Raw genomic sequence first — 17,719 nt, 5'->3', positions numbered from 1 at the left:
ATATTTCTGCACCTGCGGAGCCGCTTCTGCGGTCAAAATCCGCTTTTGCGGAAGTCACTTAAACCACTAGGCTCGCACCTGCGCTCCAAGTCTCGCACCTGCGGACGCGCATCTGCGGTCCTTTGTCCGCTTCTGCAGAAATAGTCAAATCCTCACTTACCGCATCTGCGGAGCCACCCTCGCACCTTGGGGCTCGTAGATGCGCACACTCCTTCGCACCTGCAATTTTTCCAAATCCAACTCAACCTCCGTATTTGCGCCTACCTCACCACGCCTGCGGCATCACACCTGCAGCAATACCCTCGCAGGTGCGATTATACCAGCAACAGTCCAACTTCAGCAATCTTCAAAACTTGTTCCATTAACCACCAGAAATTCACCCGAGACCTCAACCGATCATACTAACAAGTCTTAAAACCCGATACGAATTTAGTTGAATCCTCAAATCACCTCCAACAACATCAAAAATACGAATTACACACAGATTCAAGACTAATGAACTTTGAAATTTCCAAATTCCATAAACGATATCAAAACTTATCAAATCACATCTGATTGATCTCAAATTTTGCACACAAGTCATAAATGATACCACGAACCTACTCCAACTTCCAGAATTCCAATCTGACCCCGATATTAAAAAGTCCACTCTCGCTAAAATTCCAACTTTTGGCAATTGATGACGTCCAAATCCACTACTAAAAAGTAAATAGACACGGTCGCATGCAATATAATTTACCCAACTATAAGTCGGGGTCGAATCCCACAGAGAACAATATGTAGGCAATTAGGAATGTAACAGAATTATCACTTATCGTGCAATGCCAAACACTAAGAATTGATTTGAGAAAATGTTTTATACCTAAATGCGAAAATGTAAACTAACCTAGAAAGCAAGTAAAATGATCAATGACTACAAGTATAGATGCATCGGGAATTACACTCAAGTAGCGATCCAATGTATTTCATGATTTTACAAATATGAGCGAGTTTATATTAATTAGCCACGGATAATAATTCTTAATTAGCTTCTTCCGAAGACTAACAAGACTTCCTAATTGAATTATCCCTAAAACAATTAAGAGATTAAGCACACCTGGAATGGTTACAAGTGGTTCAATCCTATCCCTAGGTAGAATCTATAAAATGAGGGTTAAAACCTCAAGTTCTTGTTAATTAATCTTTCCCAACCCCAAATTATCTTTTCCAAAATTAATTCGGAGTTAATGGGCGAGTCCTAGGGTTAGCTAATCTCTTTGGAAACATTAAAGAACAAGAATAATTAAAGAAACAATAACTCACTTCACAAAAGGATAAAAATCATTCAATACATAAGCACAACAAGATATTTAATCCACACTTTAAACAAGAATATTTTCATAAACAAGATTCAAGTGTTGGATAAAATACTACACACTTAGATATACAATACAAAGCAAGGAAATGAAGAAAGCAACATAAATGGGCAAGAAATTCTCAACCAAAAGCTTCATATCTTCAAGACCAAAGTGTGTGTGCAAAGCCCTAGCTTCCAAAACTTATTCTCTCTAGCCCTAAGAACTGAAAATAAGCCAAAGATCTGTTACAAATGAGCTGGTTTGGGTATTAAAGGGGTTGGGGTCAAAAAATGTGAAATTCCAGAACTGCCCAGTTTTCACGTCCAATTTCTTCATCGCGTTCGCGGTCACGCCTTCGTATTCGCGAAGGGTTGCTTTCCTCAGTCATCGCGTTCGCGTTCACACCTTCGCATTCGTGAAGGATCATGTTCTGCTTCATCGCGTTCGCGTTGTGTACTTCGCGTTCGCGAAGGTCTAGCTGGCTACTTCTTCACGTTCGCGTAGTACCTTTGTGTTCACGTAGTACCTTTGTGTTCGCGAAGAGTAAACCACTGGGCAGTTTCTCATTGTCCATTTTAGCTCTTTTTGACTTGTTTTTACTTGGTTTCTTCACCATTACCTCTAAATCACATACAACCTGTAAAATAGAAGTAAATGACATCAAATACACGATTTTATCGCTCAAACATAGCAAAAGTATAGGTTTAAAGATAAGATAAGTTGGTAAAATACCAACTTATCAACAATTCAAACTTAATTCTACTCCGGACCTCCAAATCACAATTCAGACACGCTCGTACATCCAAAATTACCTAACGGAGCTAACAGAATCATCAAAATTCAAATCCGAGGTCGTTTACACATAAGTCAAAATCCGGTTAACTTTTCCAACTTAAGCTTCCAAATAAGAGACTAAGTGTCTCACTTCATTCTGAAATCACTCCGGACCCGAACCAACTAACCCGGTAAGTCATAATACAGTTGTATAACACAAAAGAAGAAGAAAAATAGAGAAATTGGATCACAACTCTTGAAATGACTGGACGGATCGTTACAGATATAAAAACACATCCAAGGGTAGTTGTATGAATATTTGTCTAGCGTCTCTTCCCCTTTTTCCGATGTCTCCGTCTTTCTTCTCTTTACTTCTCTTTTGTTATCCACTTCCCCAAAACTTAATCCAAATCAAAATTAAGCAGTTGGTTATCGCTTTTTAAGTATTAAAACCGAAAAAATGCACCTCATCCTGAAACCACTTATAGTATCGAATTAGGCATGAATTTTATGTTAGCTTTAACTAACAACTTAATCAATATATGTAGTTTGTTATATGTCAGTTAATAAGCCAAGTAGAGCCATAAGATTTATCAAGATGAAACAGAAAGCTTAGCTAAAAGAACCAAGTCGAACTTGTTAGCAGAGTAGCACACAGCAACGAACATAACATTTCAGCAAAAGCAAGTCTCACCTCTCAGCAGAACTCGTAATGTTATGTTTCAGCAACGCCAACACGGAGAACATAAGGGGGGGGGGGGGGAATGAATCACCCAGCAGCTGCAAAAAGAAAATCGACCTAGCAAAACAGAGTAAGGAAGAGGATGAGCTGACAAACGGTGAGTCCAACTGCGCTGGCAGCCACGTTTTGCAAGACCGACACTCGTCACTCTTTGAAAATACATATCCAGCTAGCAATGACTCCAACCCTATAAGAATGACCTCAACCCAAATTACATAGCTTTAATTCCAAACCTAAAAGGAAAAACAAAGACGGAACGATAGAGATCTACCAACACAGAAGCACACCACGTGCTTGACAAAGCAAAGTACACCTCAACACCTGATAGACGCGGCAAACATCTTATTACAAATCGTCATCTTCTCCAGTCTTGTTTTGGTGTGAAGAGTTATACTGGAAGCAACTTGGGCTTGGGTTCAATTCGACCAGAACTCTCGACTACCAAAAACCCAGGAACAAAATCAATAGCCCACAATACCAAACTTAGGGAGAAAACGAAGGGGAAAAAGAGATCTATACCTTGAAGAATCTAAAGAGAGGCAGAGAGGGGAGAGAGAGAGAGAGCACGGGGGAGATGTAAACTGAAGACGGTGCTAGCGCATACGTGTTGAACAAAAGGGATGTACATAGAATAGTTTTCAACCACTTAGAGGGCAGATTTCCAAAAATAACCCCGAAGCAGAGATGGAAAATTCCAAAAATAAAACCGAAGCAAGACGACAAAGAGCACCTCAACTCCCGCTTCTAAATAAGCAGAAAATTTGAGACTTTGCTTGATGCTCCATAATTTTGTAGTGAGACTTGATGTAGACTTCATCTTACCTGCATATCCCAATATCCATTTTTCTTGGTCATCCCTAAAGATCCCATCAAAAGCAGCATCTCCAATTATAAGTGTGCATCTTGACACTGCCATCATTATTAAGCTTCATCTTCCTACAGAAGGAGGTGACCAAGCAATTAGTTTAACTAATTTAGACACAGAATTTCGTAAAAAATACTTCATCAATTTTCTTAGCGTAATCTCTAATTTGCTTGCATATATGGGTTCTTATTTTCAATTAAATTTCTATTGCGCTCTTTCCAAATTTACCACATAATTAAAAACACATGTAGCGTTACAGGAGAGTTGCCAATCATAATGTATTATATCATCAAGCCATTCAAGTAAAATAATGTCCTATATTTGATATTGGACAACTTATAAATATATGTGCAGAGTCTTCCACATCTCCATCACTTAGGAGATTCAATTATTTGTATGGTAAATCTAAGCTCATTTGACACAAGTCTTTTATGTCGCACGAGCCAAATAATTTTTCTGAAATACTAAATTTCTAATATTAGTCCATCTCCTATCATTTGGACTAATGTCATTATTACCAATCATCTCATGCGGTGATTTTGTACTAAATTTTTCATTACCTGTTCCATTAATTACAAATGAGCTAATCTACAAAACAATAATATTAGAGATAAAATAGTATTTATGCATGGCCTTTGTTTACCCTAAAATCCGAGTAACAGTTAAATTTATATTGTGGTTTTAAAGATATGTGATTTAATCCAATACCAATTGATAAACAAGGAGTTAAATATATAAATTGAAGAAATAAAGCAAGTCAAACCAGTGTGCAAGCCAAGTCTTGACCTCGAGTTATGGTGGCCTCGAGGTAGGTTAGTAAGAACAACAAAATTGTAAGGCAATACTGATGAATAGTAAGCAAGAAAGTGAAGAATGTATATTCCTTTTTCAATGAATCATGCGTTACAAATGAATGTGATCCCCTTTATATTGTAGGGGGATCCTAAATAAGGTACACTTCTAATTATAGTAGGGAATCTTATTAGACAGTTGTCTAACCGCCAAGTACAAATCCGTTCCGGATTTTACGCCGGGATCTTCAGGCCGTTGCGGGAATCTCGCTCTTTTTGTTACTTAACCATAATGGTATTATCTCGAGGTTGGACATACTCGGCCTTGGTCTTCATCGAGCACTTCGGTCTTCAAGTTCTATATTCCGCCATCGGGCTCGATCCAGGTCCGTTTTGATCTTTTTCTCGAAGCAACTCCCCGAGCATACGAAATCGGGCATACCTGATTTTGACTTTATACAGATAATCCCCGGGTTTCTTAGAAAAAGATGATAAGAAACGATTTGAGCCTCGATTTTTCGAAGCCTTTGATGATGACGTCATCCCCGTGACATATGCGCTCGAAGTGACCAAAACGTCCCGTCGGTTCGCTTCCCCAAAATGTTAAATGCTTGCCGGTGGCAGTCAGCCACTAGCGCCGTCCAACCGTCGTCGTTTGCCTATAAATACAAGGCTCCTTATTCGAATTAAAAACTTTAGTTCCATCTTTAAACCACCTTCAAACTTCTTTGATCTCTCCCCCTCTTCATCTCTCTCTCTCTCACCACCTGCTACTTCCGCTCTTTTAGCGGCGAAAGATATCAAACTCCGCCTCTTTCTGCTTCCTCTAACCTAAATCAATGGCGAAAATCTTTAAAATCGTTCCTCAAAAGGAGAAAGCTTCCTCCTCCTCTTTCCGGCTGGTCGGCGATAGAGCACTAGCCCTTCACGAGATTGTTCCCGGCCCCTGTGTCATAAAGAAAGACTTCAAAGTTGAAAATCCCTCCACGATTCCTGGCCGATGCGAGCATGTATCGAGGTATATTTGCTCGATAACAAAGAAACACCTCGAGGCCATGAAGAGGGATTGTGGCGGGGGGATGAGGTCGTGGTACAGATCCCCACCCCGAGAAGAGTATCACCGCTCATGTGGAGGGGTTCCTAAGTATTTACACTTACCCCTTCACATTGGATCTCATCGATCCAATCGTGTTCGACTTTTGCAAGAGGTATCAGGTCACCCTCTTCTTCATCATTCAGCTGGTGGACTGAGCCTATATCCACAGGAATGAAAGCCTTTTCCCCTCCGGACTAGCATCACACACTTTTCTATATAATGGAGCAGTTGATATTTTAAGCAACCGTGAATAACACGAGAAGAAAAGACAAGAAATTCAATTTCTCAAAAAAAAAGAATGAAGTTGAAGAAATTTCACTAATTGAATTCAATATTTCATTCCTTCCTAGAAGATTGCGTGTCCCTTAAACCAAATATTTTATGTCCTAAAATGGTTATTCCATTTCTTACTAGAACGAAAGCGAATAGATTTTGGGTACAATATTTTATTTCATGTTATTCTTTCTACACCTAAAATTTATAATTATTCATCAAATAATAAAATTATTTTATTAAAAAGGTAGTTAAATTTATGTCGAACAAGCTAAAGGGATGGTAAATTCAAACAGGACAAGGACGCGGAAGCGGAACACAAATACTTTACCGATTATCATTAACTTCTTTTTGGCTGTTTCAACAGTGAGGTTGGTTGGTGAAACTACAAGTAATTACATTGAAAAATAAGATGTAGAAAAATAAATAAATATTATTCAAGCTGAGGTGCGGATATCTCGCTATCTTTAAGGAGATTCAAGCCCACTACGGTAGTATCTTCATTGGTCCAGCAGTAATACTCTTGACTTGTCCCCTCCAGAATACAACAACCCGACAACGTCGTATAACTCGAACAAATTCTGGACAACTTGTTGAGTCCAAAACTCCACCAAAATGAACATCTTCCTTCAACAAAGATAATATTCTTTTTTGTACATAATAAGTTGGAGACATAGATTTTTCTCCTTCTCTTAACTCTCTTTTTCACTACACCAATTTCATTTTTTTCATGCACACTATAATATTTTCTCATTTACAACACAAGAAAGAAACACCACTATTTATAGATGTAAACACTGCTACTTTGTTATTTATTCTATCGAAGAAATTTTATATCTATAAATAGTGGTGTTTCTTCCTTGTGTTGTAGATGAAAAAATATTGTCGTGTGCATGAAAAAATGAAATTTGTGCAGTGAAAAAGAGAGTTAAGAGAATGAGAAAAATCTATGTCACGACCCGGATTTTCCACCCTCGGGAGTCGTGATGGCGCCTACTAGTGAAAGCTAGGCAATCCAACCATTAAATTATTTACCTTTTTCCCATTTTTAATCATTTAACAATTAAGAGCCAACATTACATAAATAGCGGAAATTTAAAAGCGGAAGACTGAAATTGTAATATTTTAATAAAGATGTCAATACCAAGTCAAACATAAACTACCCAAGACTGGTGTCACAATTCCACAGACTGTCTAGGAATACTACAAATAAAGGTCCGAAAGAGTTATTGCAACACTATCTCTGAAATACATAAAGGAAACAGAACAAAATGATAGAAGGAGACGCAAAGGCCTGCGGACGCCGACAGGACTACCTCGGATCTCCGGATGGACTGGAGGCAGCAACCCCAAAGCTAAGGTCCAAAAGCTGCTGCACTAGGATCTGCACACAGTGCAGAGTGTAGTATCAGCACAACCGACCCCATGTGCAGGTAAGTGCCTAGCCTAATCTTGACGAAGTAATGACAAGGTTAGGACCAGACTACCAAATAAACCGGTGCAGTTAAATCATATACCGTGGAAAATAAAAGTAGGAATGTACAATTAAGAATGGGAGGGGGAAACATGCCGCGGGGAATTGTCAAATGATAACAGAATGACAACAGGTAAATACAAGGAACACCATAACTCAATTATCAAAAAGAATCAGAAATCAAACAAGTACACGGCATCACCCTTCGTGCTTTTACTCTCGTCCTCACCATAAGAATTAATATAATCTGTACGGCATCACCCTTCGTGCTTTCACTCTCGTCCTCACCATAAAATCAATATAATCTGCACGGAATTGTACATCGTGCGGCACGGCATCACCCTTCGTGCTTTTACACTCTTCCTCACAAAATCATACACGGCATTCACCCTTCGTGCTTTAACACTCTCTCACCAAAACAATGTACGGCATCACCCTTCGTGCTTTAACACTCTTCCTTACCCAAACAACAATCACAAGAAATAAGGGCAAGAAAATAAATAAAATTACAATAAAATCCCGGGAAGGAAACAATAGTACAACAATCAAATCCTGGCAGGGAAACAATATCAAAACATCAACATCCCGGCAAGGGAGATAGCATTAAAAGCAACAACATCCCGGCAAGGGAGACAATATAATAATCCTCTTCTTTTTTTTTAACATTTACTTCACAACTCACTACACAACTTGAGTCAATGCTCTATAAGGTTCAATTATCAATTTTACTTCCACAATTCATTTTACAACTTGAGCCAACACTCTTCAATATTCAATTACCAATATTACTTCCACAAGCTTTGCTCAAATAGAATTATCACATAAGGCATGAACAATACAAACGGAGTCATAATAATCATAATATAAGACTCACGGGCATGCTTGACACTAACATATAGATACTCGTCACCATGCCTATACGTCGTACTCAATAAATAACACATATAAAATAGGACATAACTCTTAATCCCTAAAGCTAAGGTTAGACCAAACACTTACCTCAAACTTCCCCGGCCAACTCAAGCGTCAAACACCGCTTTTCCTTTAGAATTTGCCTCCAAATAACTCGTATCTAGACCAAATTGATTTAACAACATCAATAAGTGCTAAAGAATTCATATCCAATGCTTAATTATAGATTTTCTATCATTTTCCCCAAAAAGTCAAAAATTGACCCCGGGCTCACTTGGTCAAAATACGAGGTTCGGACCAAAACCCGATCACCCATTCACCCACGAGCCCGAATATGTAATTAGTTTCGGAATCTGACCCCAAAACGAGGTCTAAATTCCAATTATTCAAAAAGCCCTAACTCTACATAAATTCCCAATTTTCTACCATTAAGAACATGATTTAGGCCTAGAAATCTAATGGGTGTTAACGGAAATTGAATAAAACAAGTCTAAGAATATATACCTATGGTTTTGTGGTGAAATCCTCCTTCAAAAATCGCCCAAGTTTGAGTTTAAGTGAAAAAGTTATGAAGTTTTGAAGAAATTCCATTTTGCTGCTGGTTTAAAATAACTAGGCATTTATTCACTGCGTTCGCGTGCCTTTGGCCGCGTTCGCATAGGGTTGACTAACTAGACCTACGCGTTCGCGATCTAAGGGTTGCGTTCGCACAGGGTTACAACTACCCAGCCCCCAACCCCTCTCCTATTCTATGCGTTCATGACAGCCCGGGTGCGTTCGCGTAGTGTGAACTCCTAAGGTTCCGTGTTCGCACTTGGTTCTATGCGATCGCATAGTGCAAACCTGCCTCCCTCCCAATTTGTTTAGTGCATTCGCATGGGTTACCACGCGTTCGCATAGAGTAAAAACTCATACACCAGCAAATAACAAAAACACCAGATTTCTAAGTCCAAAAACACTCTGACGCCTATCTGAAACTCACCCGAGCCCTCGGGGCTCCAAACCAAACATGTACACAACCTCAAAAGCATCCTACAGACTTACTTGTGCAATCAAATCGCCAAAATAACATCTTAAACAACGAATTTAGCGTAGAAATCTAAGAAAAATCTCAAAAGTTTCAAAGTTTCAAACTTCACAAATACGGGTCCAAATCAAATCAAACGACCTCCGTTTCTTACCAAATTTTACAAGAACAACTCAAACATCATATTGAACCTGTACCGGGCTCCAGAACCAAAATACGGGCCCGATACCATGAAATTTAAATATAATCACATTTCCAAAAACTATTATATTTTCAGTAAAACAATTTCTTTCAAAAATTTATTTCTCGGACTTGGGACCTCAAAATTCGATTCCGAGCATACGCCCAAGTCCCATATTTTCCTACGGACCCTTTGGGACCATCAAATCACATGTCCGGGTCCGTTTACCCAAAATATTGACCAAAGTCAACTTAAATTCAATTTTAAAAGCCAAATTAATTGTCACGCCCCAAAATCCGAGGAGCGCGATCGGCACTCAACCGAATAAACCCGACTGAGCAAGTCTGATAGGTTTCATTCTACCCAAACAACTTCATGATTAAATAGGAGATGGACTCCTTTAATCAGATTTAGTAAGTATTTCATTAACAACTTCCATTAGCAACTTAAATCATAATTATCAAAATATTACAAGTTTCATAGATCCTTGCCAAACATCAATATTTCTATTTAAATTCCAACACCCGACACTACCCACAACCTGTCTACGGAGCCTCTAAATACAACTGAAGAATAATACGGAAATACCGGCAACAAGGCTCCGGTTGTACCTTACACAAATACCAAAATAAGACTCCGGGAAGAAAAGCGGCATGAGCCACGCAGGGCTCTGAGAGGAAAGGGGCTCACCAATACAGCTGACGAAAAGTGGAGGAGGTGTCTGCCGGTGGACTGGAGTACCTGCTATGGATCCACCTACAATCATAACACGAATGTAGCGCCCCCGGCAAAAGGGACGTCAGCATATTTGAATTGTACTGGTATGTATGAACAAACTTGCCCTAAGTAAACTCAAACCATACACAAGTAACAAGTAGTAATGGAACCAACAATCAAAAACACATGAAAGAAAACCATCAAGCCAAACAAGTTAAAATCTCTCCATTTCCCCTTCAACATTTTCACATCAATGATTTCACAACTTTCTCATATTTTCATTTCAATAGTGATTTCGATCACTTTTCTACCCTTATTACCTCGGCCACCCTTATTACCTCGGCCACCTTTATCACCACAACCCACACCTTATTACTTCGTGTTGCGGCGTGCAACCCGATCCCACCGAACAATCACAATTCACAAACAACACAATAGCAACAACAATAACAATTCACAAAGAACAACAACAACAATTCTCAAAGAATTTCTATAGCCATCAATACTATTTCCATCATATTCAACAACTCATATGCATTTTATGTCACCGCGATAATTGCCAATACAAGCCATATATGTTATTACCACAGTTGTTCCAACTGCATCATTTACGATTTCCTTCCATCATTTGTTTCTCAACTCTTACCACATAACACATTCACAATCACACATTTGGTTTATTGCCAATTACGTACACCATTATATCGGGAGACTTAACCACGAACAATCAAATCATACCAATCACAAGAATTCCACAAATAATCCACGTAGATATCACATACCAAATATTCGTACACCAAACAAAATGACTTTACAAAGGTCAAAGTTAGCCATACATACCTCGTTTGAGCTTTCCTTAAGTTACTACGACGTTTCGAAAATTCTAGCAATCCCAATCTACTTGAGACATAACAAAATTAACACAAATTAGGAAGGTATTCATGGTTTCAGCTCATTTGAACATTTTATCAAACACTAGTTGAGCATCTTGATTTTAAATTCCTTTTACAAGATTTTCTTCTTTCCCCAACCCAATCTTTACTTATTTATATTCATCAACCTTCCCACAAACCTAATTTGTACATGCATGTATACATAATACTATTACCCCAAGAATCATACCCCAATAACCCACCTCACAATCTCCACAATACCAACACAACCTAGGTTAGGCACCTATGACTTCCAATCCCCATCCCATGAGTTACAATACTTAATCCATACTCATATTTCCATAATAACTCCATATATGTAAGTCTAAGGTGTAGGATTACCTCTTGTAGACCAAATCTTGAAAGACAAATTTGGGGTGTTCTTGAGATTTTGAAGAAACCCTATGAAACCCAATCAAAATCATGTTGTAACTAGTGATTGAGAAGTGAAATCACCATGAAAACACACTTAAAAACTCACCTTAGGTGTGCAATTGGATGCCTTGGTCGAGTTGGGGGTGTAGAGGAAGCCCTAAGCTTGAGAAATGACTCAAATTCTCTTATTTCCATCCTTTAAGATATTTAAAAACCTTCCAGGTGCGCGAGCTTGCGCTATGTTCGCACGCGGGAGGCAGAATACTCAGCATAATGCGCGACTTTGCGCTAATGTTCGCGCTAGAGACACCTGCCCAGTAAAATGGTCATAACTTTCCGTATACACCTTCAAATGATGAACGGTTTATTGCGTTGGAAACTAGACTCAAAGGGCGTTAATTTAATAGGTTATGTATGACACAACTCCTTATATAACTGGAGATATGATCATTCAAAGTGAGGTCTTGTGCGCACTCATTTACAGATTTTGTCTAATATGAAACTTTTCTAACTTGGCTTAGACTTAGGCCTCTCCTTAGACCCCAATTTACCTCTAATATGAATTATATGCTTATTAACATATCCAATTGATACCCATTATATCATGAATCCTCATTTGCACACAAAATGAAATAATTAGCCTACCTTGGCACGACGAAATCTCAAATTACTTGGAAAAATTTTCCGGGGCTTTACATTAATATTTTCATCACATTTACACATAAAAGCGTTCCGAATATACGTCGCACCGTGCATGCAAATCGAGGTGAGGGAAAGGGAGGCTTCTAAGGCCTCGAATCACAGAATTTACTCGTAAATCAAGTGATGACCTTTTGGGTCATCACATCCTCCACCGCTAAAACATCCGTTCGTCCTCGAACGAATATAAGAATGAAGTACCTGAGTCAGAAAAAAGATGGGAATAACGGCTCCGCATATCGGACTCGGACTCCCAGGTCGATGCCTCAGCAGGCTGACCTCTCCACTGAACATGAACAGAAGGGAAACTCTTCCATCTCAATTGACGAACCTGCTAGTCTAGAATAGCTACCGACTCCTCCTCATATGACAAGTCCTTGTCCAACTGGACAATGCTGAAATCTAACACGTGGGATAGATCGTCGTGATACTTCCGAAGCATGGACACATGAAACACTGGATGCACAGCTGATAAACTCGACGGCAATGCAAGTCTATAAGCCACCTCTCCCACTCGATTAAGAATCTCAAACGGGCCAATGAACCTAGGTCTAAGCTTGCCCTTCTTTCCAAATCTCATCATGCCCTTCATAGGCGACACCTGAATCAACACTCGCTCACCAACCATGAATGCCACATCACGAACCTTACGGTCAGCATAACTCTTTTCCCTGGACTATGCTGTACAAAGCCTATCCTGAATGATCTTGACCTTGTCCAAGGCATCCTGCACTAGATCTATACCCAACAACCGGGCCTCTCCCGGCTCAAACCATCCAACCGGCGACCGACACCGCCTACCATACAAAGCCTCATAAGGAGCCATCTGGATACTCGACTAGTAGCTGTTGTTGTAGGCAAACTCCGCTAAAGGCAAAAACTGATCCCACGAGCCTCCAAAGTCAATGACACAAGCTCGGAGCATATCCTCCAAAATCTGAATAGTCCGCTCAAACTGCCTGTCCGTCTAAGGATGGAATGATATGCTCAACTCGACTCGTGTGCCCAACTTACGCTGAACTGCTCTCTAGAAATGCAAGGTAAACTACGTACCTCGATCAGAAATGATAGACACGGGCACACCATGAAGACGAACAATCTCCCGGATATAGATCTCAGCTAACCTCTCAGAAGAATAGGAGACTGCCACAGGAATGAAATGCGTTGACTTAGTCAGCCTATCAACAATAACTCACACTGCATCGAACTTTCTCTGAGTCTGTGGGAGTCCCACAACAAAGTCCATAGTGATACGCTTCCACTTTCACTCGAGAAGCTCAATCCTCTGAAACAAACCACCAGGTCTCTGATGCTCGTACTTTACCTGCTGAGAGTTCAAACACCGAGCCACATACGCAACAATATCCTTCTTCATCCTTCTCCACCAATAATGCTGCCGCAAATCCTGATACATCTTAGCGGCGCCCAGATGAATAGAGTACCAGGAACTATGGGCCTTCTCTAAAATCAACTCTTAGAATCTATCCACATTAGGCACACAAGCTTGACCCTGTGGTCTCAAAACTCCATATCTCCTAATGTAACCTTCTTGGCACCACCATGTTGCACCGTGTCTCTAAGGACACACAAATGAGGATCATCATACTGTCGATCTCGAATATGCTCCAATAAAGAAGAACGAGCGACTGTGCAAGCTAATACACGACTAGGCTCAAAAGCATCCAACCTCACAAACTGATTGGCCAAATCCTAAACATCCAAAGGCAAGCGATCTCTCACCGACCAAAATATACGCAAGACTGCCCAAACTGGCTGACTTCCTACTCAAAGCATCGGCCACCACATTGACCTTTCCTGGATGATATAATATGGTGATATCATAGTCCTTAAATAGCTCCAACCACCTTCTCTGCCTCAAATTTAGCTCCTTCTTCTTGAACAAATACTGAACACTCTTGTGATCCGTGAATACCTCACATGCCACGCCATACAGATAATGCCTCCAAATCTTCAACGCATGAACAATGGCTGCTAACTCCAAATCATGGACCGGATAGTTCTTCTCATGAATCTTCAACTGACGCGAAGCATAAGCAACGACCTTGCCATCCTGCATCAACACCGCACCAAGTCCATTATAAGATGCATCACAATAGACTATATATAGCCCTGAACCTGTGGGCAAAACCAACGTTGGCGCCGTAGTCAAAGCTGTCTTGAGCTTCTGAAAGCTCGCCTCACACTCGTCCGACCACCTAAACTTGGCACCCTTCTGGGTCAACCTGGTCATTGGGGCTACAATAGATGAAAACCCCTCCACAAAGCAACGATAATAGCCTGCCAAACCTAAGAAACTCCGGATCTCTGTAGCTGATGCTAGTCTAGGCTAGTTCATGACTACCTCTATCTTCTTCGGATCTACCTGAATAACCTCTACTGAAACAACATGACCCAAGAAAGCAACTAAACTCAACCAGAACTCACACTTCAAAAACTTAGCATACAACTAACTATCTCTCAAAGTTTGAAGAACCACTCTCAAATACTGCTCATGCTCTTACCGACTGCGAGAATAGATCAAAATGTCATCAATGAAGACTATCACGAATGAATACAAGTAAGGCCCGAACACTCGGTTCATCAAATCCATAAAAGTTGTTGGGGCATTTGTCAACCCAAATAACATCACCAAGAACTCATAATGCCCGTACCGAGTGCGGAAAGCTGTCTTAGGGACATCGGATGCCCTGATCCTTAACTGATGGTAGCCAGATCTCAAGTCAATCTTCGAAAATACCTTGGCACCCTGAAGCTGATCAAACAAATCATCAATCATCGGCAATGGATACTTATTCTTGATTGTAACCTTGTTCAACTACCGGTAATCAATACACGTCCTCATCGATCTGTCCTTCTTCTTAACAAATAACACCGGCGCACCCCAAGGCGAGACACTAGGTCTAATGAAGCCTTTTTCAAGCAAGTCTTGCAACTACTCCTTCAAATCCTTCAACTCAGGCGGGGCCATACGATACGGCAAGATAGAAATGGGCTGAGTGCCCGGAGCCAAATCAATGCAGAAGTCAATATCCCTGTCGGGTGGCATACCCGGCAGATCTGAAGGAAATACCTTAGGAAACTCACGAACAACAGGCACAAAATCAATAGAAGGAACCTCGGCACTAGAATCACGAACATATGCCAAATAAGCCAAACACCCCTTCTCGACCATACGTCGAGCCTTCATAAATGAGATAACACCACAGGTAGAATGACCAGGAGTCCCTCTCCACTCTAAATAAGGCAAGCCCAGCAAGGCTAAGGTCACAGTCTTGGCGTGACAGTCCAAGATAGCATGGTATGGTGATAACCAGTCCATCCCTAATATGACATCAAAATCAACCATGTCCAAAAGTAACAAATCTACACGAGTCTCAACACCCCCGATCACAACTATATATGAATGATGGACACAATCTACCACGATAGAATCACCCTCCGGTGTAGACACATATACAGGAGCACTCAAGCAATCACTAGGCATGACCAGATACGGTGCAAAATAAGATGGCACATAGGAGTACGTAGATCATGGATCAAATAGAACTGAAGCATCTCTACTACAAACCAGAATCGTACCTGTGATAACTGTATCGGAAGCCTCAGCCTTAGGCCTAGCTGGAAGAGCATAACATCGGGGCTAGGCCCCACCACCTTGAACTACATCTCTAGGACGGCTTGCTGCTGGCTGGCCTCCACATATAGCGGCCTGACCTTCACCTCTAATACCTCTACGTCCACCTCTAGCACCTCTATCTCCACCTTTAATTGGCTGAGTGGGCTGTGGAACACTCGGTGCCTGAACCATGGCAGGGGAACCCTGATGCTAAGAGCTGCTCGATGCTCGAGGGCAAAATCTAGCAATGTGACCCATATCACCACAAGTATAACAAGCCCTCGGCTGCTAAGACTGCTGACCCTGACGACCTAAATGACCACCCCGAAGACTCTGGATTGCCGGTGCACTGATAGGAGCTGGTGGTGCACTGTAGGACTGCTGATCAGAATACTGCATATGAAAACCACGGCCACCTGAAGCGCCGTGAGAAACTTGAAGTGCTAACTGAAAAGGCCTAGGAGGATGGCCTCTACTATATGAATCCCTGCCTCTAGACGAGGCGCCACTAAATCTACCTGAATAACGAGGCCTCTTGTCAGATCCTTGACCACCTCCCTGCGATAGAACCATCTCATCTCTCCTGGCCACATTGGCCGCCTCCTAAAAAGAAATTTCACTCCCCGTCTCCTTAGCCATCTGAAGTCGAATAGGCTGAATGATCCCCTCAATAAACCTCCTCACTCTCTCTCTCTCTCTCTCAGTGGGGAGTATAAGAAGAGCATGACAGGCTAAATCAATAAACTTGGTCTCGTACTGAGTAATAGTCATAGAACCTTATTGGAGACGCTCAAACTGCCTCTGATAGATCTCTCTCTGAGTGATAGGGAGAAACTTCTCCAGAAATAGCTGAGAAAACTGCTCCCAAGTCAACGCTGGTAACCCGGCTGGTCTAGCCAAACAATAATCTCTCCACCAAGTTTTGGCAGATCCAGACAAGTGAAAAGTAGCAAAGTTGACCCCAATGGTCTCCACTATTCCCATGTTCCTAAGAACCTCATAACAGCTATCTAAATAATCTTGGGGATCCTCAGAAGATGCACTGCTGAAAGTGGTAGTGAAGAGCTTGGTAAACCTATCCAATCTCCATAAGGCATCAACAGACGTAGCTGCTCCATCACCAGTCTGAGCTACCATACCCGGCTGAACTACTCCAACTGGCTGAGCTACTGGAGTCTGAAACTGGGGAGCCATCTGCTCCAGAGTGTGGGTAGCAAGAGTGTGGGATCCTCCTCCAGCCTGAGAGACGGCTGGTGCTACAGGAAGCAAGCCTGACCGGGTGACACTCTCCATAAGGCCCACTAGACTAACCAGAGCATCCTGGAGTAATGGGCTAGCAATGAACCCCGCTGGGACCTGAGCTGGGCCCACCGAAACTGCCTAGGCCGGAACCTCATCATCAAACTCAACCTGAGGCTTCGCTGCTGGTGCTGCTGCTCTAGTCTGAGCTTTGCCCCTACCTCAGCCTCTAGCACGGCCTCGGCCTCGCCCTCTACGCCTTGTGGGAGCTGCTGCCGGGGGCTCGGGCTGCTGATCAGTGGATGAGGAAGCGCAAGTTCTCGCCATCTGCAAAAGAACAGAGTAGAAATTCAATTAGCATTGAGAAACCAAACTGCACGATAGGAAAGAATAGATGTGAAGTTTTTCCTAACTCTATAGACTCTGGGGATAAATACAGACATCTTCGTACCAATCCCTCATACTCTACTAAGTTTGTTCGTGAATTATGAGACCTATGTAACCTAGAACACTGATACCAACTTGTCACGACCCAGATTTCCGGGAGTCGTGATGGCGCCTACTAGTGAAAGCTAGGCAAGGCAACCATTAAATTATTTACCTTTTTCCCATTTTTAATCCTTTAACAATTAAGAGCCAACATTACAT

General features: G+C 41.3%; 1 long non-coding RNA gene across 1 annotated transcript; it reads right to left on the bottom strand.

Annotated features, from left to right (window-relative positions):
- Positions 1 to 1,348: 1,348 nt before the first annotated feature.
- On the bottom strand, positions 1,349 to 3,997 carry LOC104216820 (uncharacterized). Its single transcript, XR_708593.2, has 2 exons — positions 2,806 to 3,997; positions 1,349 to 1,974 (listed from the first exon to the last, which is right to left on the bottom strand). It is a non-coding gene; the product is annotated as an uncharacterized lncRNA (long non-coding RNA).
- Between the last annotated feature and the right edge of the window lie 13,722 nt (positions 3,998 to 17,719).

Source organism: Nicotiana sylvestris, chromosome 8 (genome assembly GCF_000393655.2).
Source record: "Nicotiana sylvestris chromosome 8, ASM39365v2, whole genome shotgun sequence".
NCBI lineage: Eukaryota > Viridiplantae > Streptophyta > Magnoliopsida > Solanales > Solanaceae > Nicotiana > Nicotiana sylvestris.
This window is presented reverse-complemented; position numbering and strand designations above follow the sequence as displayed.